This window comes from Dunckerocampus dactyliophorus, chromosome 5 (assembly GCF_027744805.1).
Source record: "Dunckerocampus dactyliophorus isolate RoL2022-P2 chromosome 5, RoL_Ddac_1.1, whole genome shotgun sequence".
In the NCBI taxonomy this organism is placed as follows: Eukaryota; Metazoa; Chordata; class Actinopteri; order Syngnathiformes; family Syngnathidae; genus Dunckerocampus; species Dunckerocampus dactyliophorus.
In genome coordinates this window covers 22,789,239-22,796,556 of record NC_072823.1, presented here as the reverse complement: position 1 = coordinate 22,796,556, position 7,318 = coordinate 22,789,239, and the positions used below count along the sequence as shown (strand labels likewise).

Below are 7,318 nucleotides of genomic sequence, written 5' to 3'. Positions count from 1 at the left end.
CTTTTGGAAAGAAAACAAACTTATAGAACGACTCGGATATGATGAACATCCAGCAGCAACACAACATTTCTGCATTACTACTATTTTGATGAAAAATATACTGAACCAAGTCGACGATCTACCTTGAGAACGGTTTGTTTACTCTGCTTTAGCTGAGAGGTGTCACCCCGATGACATAATTTCCGGAAATGAGGCTGAGCTGCGAGCTCGTTTGTTGTAACTGACGCCATCAACTATAAATGTCATTTTTGCAAATCTACCATTCACTTTCAAAAAATCGAACAATCCATCCATCCATTTTCTACGCCGCTTGTCCTCACTCAGTTTCGAGGGTATGCTGGAGCCTACCCACGGGCTTAACTGTGTCCCCCATGCCATCCGATACAATGCTCCTGATGGCAGTTTCCCTTCGAAAGGAAGCCATGCGCTCAACCAGTGGAGAGAGCGCTGGGTTCCCTGTGCTCCTCAAGTGTCACACACGTTGTTATTGTGTGCAGCAATGCGCTTTTTTGCCTCTCTTTTAATGTTTGAACATTGGACCATTTGAAAAAAAACTCCTCCAGAGTTCTCATCTCAGAACTTGTCGATTTCTTTTTCAGTTTTTTGCTTGCTTCCGCCATCTCAACTCAAAATGAAACAAAATCCTGTCCATTGATGTGAAAAAAAGTTAAATGTGGGTGTGTGTTGGACGCTGTCTATTGTGAATTATGTGCATGTTCAGAAGACTCGTTCACGTGCGCACAATTTCAGTATGATTGATGATTGATGAAAAGCACGTGGGAATATATATGAGTGGAGTTTTATACACCTGACGGAAAGACTGCGTATGCATGTTTCCTGTTCTGTGAGTACACAGATTTGCACACCTACAGTATATATACACAGAGTTTTATACTGTATATTTGGCCGCAGGACTAAATTCCAACATTTTGTCCTTGGCCTTCATAGCCTACCTGTCAACCCTCCCGTTTTCACTGGAAAACTCCCGTATTTTGCCCTTTTTTCCAGCGCCCTCCAATTTTCAAATTCTCAAAAATTCAGTTTCCAGTCCCCTTAGAAACACTAGGGCAACACTGGCGTGACACATCCTGTAGCCGGTAACGTCAGGCCTTCAAAATAAAACAAGCGCACCATTTAAATATAGGAAAAGAACAACCTGGCGGTAATTCTGGTGGAAAACCGGAATTTCCCTTATTTCCCTTTATTTAAAATTTCTTCTATTTTCAAATGCAAATGTTGACAGGTATGCTTCATGGCGTTCACAAGTCCAGGAAGAGTCGAGACAGACAGGTCAGGACAGAAATGTTTGACAAAAACCTTCTGGAGACTTCCGTGCAAGTCGGGCCTGAAGTATGGAAGGAATGTGGAGAGCAAGGCTGGGAAAGGAAGGAGGAGGAGAAGGAAGGAGGCCCCCAGGACATCTTGGGTGAAGACCCCCTTAGAGATCAGGATGATGTGATGGGGAGCAAAAAGGGGACCATTTTGAGCATTTTCACTTATTGATGGAAGGATGGACTCATGGTCCTCACTCTGCTGGGCTGGGTTCCTTAAATGTTAGCAAAAGGGTTGAGTGGTTCTGGTTCTCGCTTAACCTGACCTCGTTAGCCTCCTTTGCTTTAGCTGGGGACCACCCAAGCAGCCACGCACTGCATCACCATTGTTGCAATGCCTGGAGTCAGTCCAGAGGAACAGGATCTGCTCTTCTTCATCCCCTCTTCATCTCCTCACAAAGACCAAGCTTGTGGGGAAGTGGAGCAGGAACAATGAGGGGAGTGTTCCACACCTCCAAAGACAAAACAATGTTGGAGACTTCTTGAAGACAGCGTCCTCTCAAGATTAATTGCTGCAAAGATGACATCAAAGACAAAAAGGTGATCCGGAGGTCTCCGCAGTCGGAGAGGCTGAACTTTGGAAGGACCCCCTTCAAGAAATCCTGTTAGGAAAGACTCGTGAATGTGAGCTGTCGGTTCAATTGCGAGTTTGCGCTTTTCGTGGGGCTGCAGTTTTTCCTTCTGAGTCAAATTAACTGCTGTAGTTTGCGCTTTTTGGGAGTCGGTCTACTTTTAGGTCTACACAAAAACTGAAGACTCCAGTCTAGTTTACTACAGGGTGAATCCTTATGGTAAGAGAGGAAGAAAGTGCTAAAAATGAGTCTTGCCTGTCTTACCGATAACTGATTTCAAGTGAATGCACTTCATTACCGATACCAGTAGAGGGGAATGCAGATTTACCCTCTAAACAACCTTGACATTTATGGAGTATTTTATTAAAAGGAACTTACTAGGGATGCTCCGATCAGGGGTTTATGCTCACAATGCCATCCGTTTTCTATGCCGCTTGTCCTCACTAGGGTCGCGGGGGTATGCTGGAGCCTATCCCAGCTTACTTCGGGTGAGAGGCGGGGGAAAACCCTGGACTGGTGGCGAGTCAAGCGCATATAGACAAACAGCCATTCACACTCACAGTCATACTGTGTGGGAGGAAGAACATGCACACAGAGACGCCCAAGCCAAGATTTGAACCCATGACTGTGTGGCAAACATGCTAACCACTCAGCCACGGTGAGTGGTTGCACTGTAGACCACTAAGTGTTCGAATGCAAAAATCCAAACTGATTGCATTGACAAAACTGACCTTTATGACATTGAGTTTGTTTTTTAAATTTGATCAATTTCAGTCGAAATGAAAGAAATTAGCATGTTCAACATTATCTATAAACAACTTACGTCTACTTAACTAAATCGTGTTCACAAGCAAAGTCTAAATTAATTGTGTTGCATTTACTAACTTCACTTTTGGAAATTCAAAAACTCAACATTTCCCCTTTTTTCAGTGATCTGCATGTAAAACTATAATTGTAAAACTATTTGTAAAAATTTGTTTTTTTGTTAGCATTGTGGACTTTCTGGAATGGATGAATTGGATTTATATGATTTCTTATGGGAAAAATGTATTCGGTTATAGTCGGACCTTCTGGAACGAATGAATGACGCTAACGCTGGCGCCAAAGGTTCCAGTGTGTTTGGAGAACATTTTAAGACTAGATCGCAAATGAGGACCATCGTTTTGAAGACTGGCATCAATTGTCTTTACTCTTTCCACCTTCCCGAGTCCCCGTCTGACCTGACCTACTGTGTGGGCATGGCATGTACAGCTGCCCGCGGGTCTCGTGCCGGGCTGCAGCGTCTTAAAAGATCTCCCTGCTCCCAAAGCTACTTAGGCCCAAAGCTCTTCAGCGGAGTAAGGCTCAGCGCCGACGACGCATCTTTTAAGATCAACGTAAGGCCAGAATGATGGGCAAGATGTTACAACCTAGCAAACACAGGAAAGTACAACCATCAGCGTTAAATGAGAGGAAAGAGTGTCATGTGCATGCCAGGCTCCTAGTTGGTGGTGTCACACTTGCACCGAAATGATAAGGGTTTTTTTGGACTTGTTTCCAGGCTCCAAAATGTCATGAATATAAACAATTAAACAACATAATTGTTATAACTTTTCAAGCCTCTTAACTCTGATAGTGAAGCCCATTACTTTGTTTGAGAAGGTTCTTTATACTTCCTTCAAAAAGTGCTGAATCTTTGTGTTTACACGGAAATGCTTACATTCCTGCCTTCCTGGCGCCTGACTGGAACACAGCCGCAACATGGAAGGATGGAGAGGAGGAGGGGCCTCTTTCCTGTTTCCGCACCGAGTCCGGGAATACCTGCAAGGTTAGGAGGTCACGGTGTGTTCAAAGGATTGACATCCAAGATGGAGGCGTACATGTTGTCAAGATAAGATACATTTGAATGTCTCTTATTTATTTTTTCTGACCACAATTTGCAGATTAAAAGTGCTCCTAGGAACATGCCATTTTGTGAGTTTGTAGCTTTAATGCTAATGAGCTTTGTTTGTCCAGGGTGTCTCCCAGAAGCGCTATTGTGCACTTTATCCACTTTTTCCATATACACTGTATGTAACAGGTACCTTATAGCAGTGGTCCCCAACCTTTTTTGACCCACAGACCGGCTTGTGTTCCCACAAATCTCCTGCGGACCGGGTGGGGGGTGGGGTGGGTTCGTACATTATAGCGATCTAATTTATGTTATTTATTATGTGTTGTGTAAAACTAAGACATGAATAACATCAAATTAAAAGCACAAAATGAATGCCGACCCACCATCCACCAGTTCAAGTTCCAGCCAAGTTTTTCCAGAGAGATTATTACATCGCTGTTTGACGTGTGTGGTAAAAGGCAGTGTGCTAGCATGAATTAACTTGAGACAAATGTGTACATTAGCACTGAATAAGTCATCAAAACTTACCTTTATGCATTCCCACATAGTATTAGCATTTGACACCAAATGTGAGGTGAAAGAAAAATGGTAAAAATACAGTAGTAGTCTATCTGTGCGGCATGAGATAAAGTTAGCACACGCACAATGGACATGCGTCAAGTGAGACGGATGGAACAGAGAGAATCCGGCCACTTTTCAAAATAAAACATAAAAACAATGAAATAATGGAAATTATTTTTTCTTTCTGTGCGGCCCGGTACCAAATGACCCACAGCCCGGTACCGGGCCGCAGCCCGGGGGTTGGAGATCACTGCCATATATCACATGCAACAGCGTAACATTAGTGTAGCTATGTGAGCTACAGTGCTAACATTACACTCACATTTTAACAGAAACATCATCCTAGCTTAGCTAATTCACTGAAGAAAAAGATCAAGCTTACATCTCCCACGCCTGTGGGTGGCTGACGGATAGTGGGCAGGGCTCCGTTTGAAGATGTGCAGTGAAACCTTCTTGACGTCATTGTATACATTCAGTATTTTGTGCCTAATATATGCCTGGAATATATATATATTTTTAACATATATAATATACAACATATTTATGTATTTAAATACAAAGCTTTGTGTTATTGGTTGTTGGTGTCAACATTTCACCTTTTTCCCATTGTGCCTTTGGCTCTATTTTTACCATTTTTGCTGTTTTTTAAATTGTATTTTGTTTTTGCAGTGATGCAATGACCAATTACTTTGGGCCGCACTTCGGGCACCCCTACTTTTGTGGTTCTTTGTCGAGGTCAGGCTTGTGGCGTGGACTCTATGAGCAAACTACAGATCTATTCGGCTTGTTGGCTCAGTCCTAATGAGCAGCGTCCATGGCGTTGTATTTGTGCCTTAATTTTGAGGCAGCAAAGTCTGATTTTGAGCCGCAACATGCAATAATTACATGGCTGCGCTCTGTCAGTCTCTCTCTCCTTGTCGCTCAACCTGTGAGCACTAGGCGAGCCGGTGTACGTGTGTGTGCTCATGGTACCTCCGGTCGAGTTTGGCGGACTGGGCTCCTGGCTGGCGCTTGCAGGTTGCGTGCCTGGAGAGCGGCAAGGCATACGGGCGTGTTCAGTAGTCAAAATGCATGCCTGTTGATCACTCTCCGGGAGGGGAGGGCACTGATGTAAAAATACATTTTTTTTCTAATGCAATCGACTGTCAAACTCCCAAAGATCGACTAAAACTTCGCGATTGACGGGTTGGCGACCCCTGCTGTGAAGTCAAACAAAGCGTCAGACGTTGAACCATCGTGACGATGCTGAGCTGTGACGTCTTTTGTGACCAAAGACATCACAGTTGAGCGGCCTTCGAACATGCAGCATCTTGCTAGCGTGCCAATAAACACAGTTGGAACTGCTAACATCAAATACCACAGCCCAAATTTTCAGAAAGATATGCCTCTTAAGTCTATCATAACTTCAAATCCCCATCACAAATGAATTCAGATGTTAGCAACACTAGCATATCTACTGTATGTGAGCTACAGCGCTAACATTGCACTCATATTTAATAGCAGCATCATGCTAGGTTAGCCTATTTGCTATAGAAAAACAAAGGAATCAAACTTATAACTCCCACATCTGTAGCTGACTGACGGATAGTTTGCAGAGCTCCATTTTAAGATGTGTATCAAAGCCTGTTTGTGAACAAAGTGGGGCATGTACATGAGGCAAGCTCACCAAGCTAGGGGCGGGTCAGATGCAGTATCATGTCCACGAGGAAGGAGGTTTTTCCTTCATAACGTCAAATGTTGCGCAAGCAGGCTGTATATGACTATTTAAAGTGAGTCACTTTTGCAAGGAATATTGTGGACATCCACGTGGGAAAGTGAGAGGAGGACAACGAGGTCCATCAGTCCAACAGAGAGAAGATCCCGTCCTGAGGGCACACTGTTGAGGGATCCCCAAACAGGTGAAATCTCCTTCATGATGGATCGCTGCTCCGCCGGGACCGGCCTTTGAAGTGAGGAACAAAGGCTTCCTATGGGGTCATGAGGGTCACCACTGATGATGCGTGAAATAGAGGAAAGAGGAAGACGATCTCCTCCTCCTTCTCTCATGTCCCAGTGGGAAGATCTCCTTTCTCCGTCCAACAAGCTCTTGGATCACATTTCCCTTTTAAAGCATTTCCTGCTCTTCTTTAGCAGAAAAACAAACAGGAACCCACAAGTACACTTCACAACTAATTTATACAACAAGTTTGATTTGTTTTGTGCTCTGGCGAGCCTCATTCACCACAACATTTGGTACAGCGTCACTTAAAAGCGAGCATGATTATTTGTTGGTAAAGGATCTCATTGGACAATAACTTCAGTCATGTCCCATTCTGCGTTTTTGCTTCTTCATTTTGTCCACAAAAATTGAGCAACTACCAAACAACAAGTTTGTTATTTGGGAGATGAACACAGCCGCTACAGCGACAACACTATACAACAATAGTAGGTGCCCCCCCCCCCCCCCCCCCCCCCCCCCCCACCCCACCCGTGTGTCAATTTGCGTCTCCTCCAGACATGCTGACAGATGGAGCCTGGGCGTCCGGATGCAGGGCAGGAAAGAACAAGGGGGAGGTGGTGCCAGCAGACGGAGGAAAGGAAGTGTAAGGAGAGCCAACAACAGCAGCCACAGACAAAGTGTTTGTCTTCTATGTACAAAGAAAGAAAGAAAGTTAGCTAACAGATGTTAGCCATGAGAGACACAAAGATGGGCCAGAAATGTCTTTTATTTTCCAAACCACTGACCTCGTCTTCTAATGAAGGATGCATTTGTCAAGGAATAACCATGCAAAATATATATATATATATATATATATATATATATACATTCATACATAACAAAAATGTAAATAAATACAAATCTCAATTGTAAATTAATTACATTTTTTTAAATTAAAAACATTAAAAAAATTAATTAAAATTAAAATGTAATTTTAAAAAAAGTATAAATACAATTTAAATATTGAAACTCAAATTACAAACTAAAGTAAAAATACAATTAA

General features: G+C 43.2%; 1 long non-coding RNA gene across 1 annotated transcript; it reads right to left on the bottom strand.

Annotated features, from left to right (window-relative positions):
* Positions 1–2,893: 2,893 nt before the first annotated feature.
* On the bottom strand, positions 2,894–4,799 carry LOC129181782 (uncharacterized). The gene is made up of 3 exons (XR_008570497.1): positions 4,720–4,799; positions 3,603–3,703; positions 2,894–3,312 (listed from the first exon to the last, which is right to left on the bottom strand). It is a non-coding gene; the product is annotated as an uncharacterized LOC129181782 (long non-coding RNA).
* Between the last annotated feature and the right edge of the window lie 2,519 nt (positions 4,800–7,318).